Genomic DNA, 1,450 nt, shown 5'->3' on the forward strand with positions numbered 1-1,450 from the left:
CTAATTGATCAACATTTATGTGTACCCATGGAAGTAACATTCATTGAGTGTTGGGCAGGTGATAGGTGGGAGGAGGGGATGGGTATATTCACATCTAATGAGTGTGGTGTGCACCATTTGGGGGATGGATGGTCATGCTTATAGCTCTGACGTGAGTGGGGCAAAGGTAGTATATGTAACCTAAACATTTGTACCACTGTAATATTCTGAAATTTCAAAAAAAATAAAATTAAAGAAAAAAGACTTGATATATAGAGAATTTAATAGCATCTAAGACCAAAAGAGGGCCATTTCAGATAACCTATTGCAAAATTCAGCATTGTAAGTGTGACAAGCTAACAGAAAGACAATGTGGTTCAAGTAGAAAGATAAGGGCATCAGGATTTAAGAGGATGCTAGAGATAGTAGTGGTCACACCATGCCAGGCTTTGTAGCCCATTTAAATGAGTTTTGCCTTTATCTTAGGACAATGGTCAGTCACTGAAGGTTTTTAAGAGCAGATTTTTGTTTTAATAAAAATAATTTGGCTGCATTTTTGGGTGGGCCAGATAAGAGCAGATTTGGGTAGATTAGTTAGTAGTACACTGTGGTAGCCCTGTGATAGATAATGCTAATGAGACTAGTGGTGGGGATGGAGAAGAGTGGGGCAGAACTGAGAAGTATTGAAGGAATAAGGTAAACAGGACTCTGGCTTGCATAACAAAGTTATGCCAGTCACCAAAGGAGGAAACTCTACAAGATGACCATGTTTTACAGGGAAGATTATTATCTTAGCTTTAAACATATTTTTGGGGGGGAGGGGTTGAATATTTATTCTCAAGAGCAGGGGACAGATCTATGCAGAAGATGTAAATTTGAAAATCATCTTTATAAAATCACGGTGACTGAAGTCTTGAGTATGAGTTAGATTGCTTATGGAAAGAGTATAGCGTGAGAGAAGAAAAGTATCTTGGATTGAGCCTTAGGAAACTTAAGTATTTAATAATCAAGGGAAAAAACTGCCTTGTTAAGAAGGCTGACAAAAAGCAGTTGAAAGTAAAAGGATGGGCAAAAATCTATCTAACAATGTAGCCCCAAAACACTGAAGAAAAAAACGAACAGAATTGAAAGGAGAAAGAGATAATTCAACAAAAATTGTTGCAAATGTCAACATGCTACTCTGGATAATTGATAAAAATAACTAGACATAAAATCAGCAAGGATGTAGAAGACTATAAAAACACTATCAACCTACTTGATGTAATGGGCATTCAAAGAACACTCCATTCAAAGAAGGTAGAATACATATTCTTTTTAAGTGCACAAGAAACATTCTCTAAGGTAGCTCATATACTAGGCTGTAAAACAGGTCCTGATTAATTTTAGAACATTGAAATCACACAATGGTATGCAGTCAAAACAGATTTAAATTAGATTTAACAAATAAGAAATCTGAGAAATCTCCAAATAT

This window comes from Propithecus coquereli, unplaced genomic scaffold, assembly GCF_000956105.1.
Source record: "Propithecus coquereli isolate 6110/MARCELLA unplaced genomic scaffold, Pcoq_1.0 Scaffold170, whole genome shotgun sequence".
Lineage (NCBI taxonomy): Eukaryota > Metazoa > Chordata > Mammalia > Primates > Indriidae > Propithecus > Propithecus coquereli.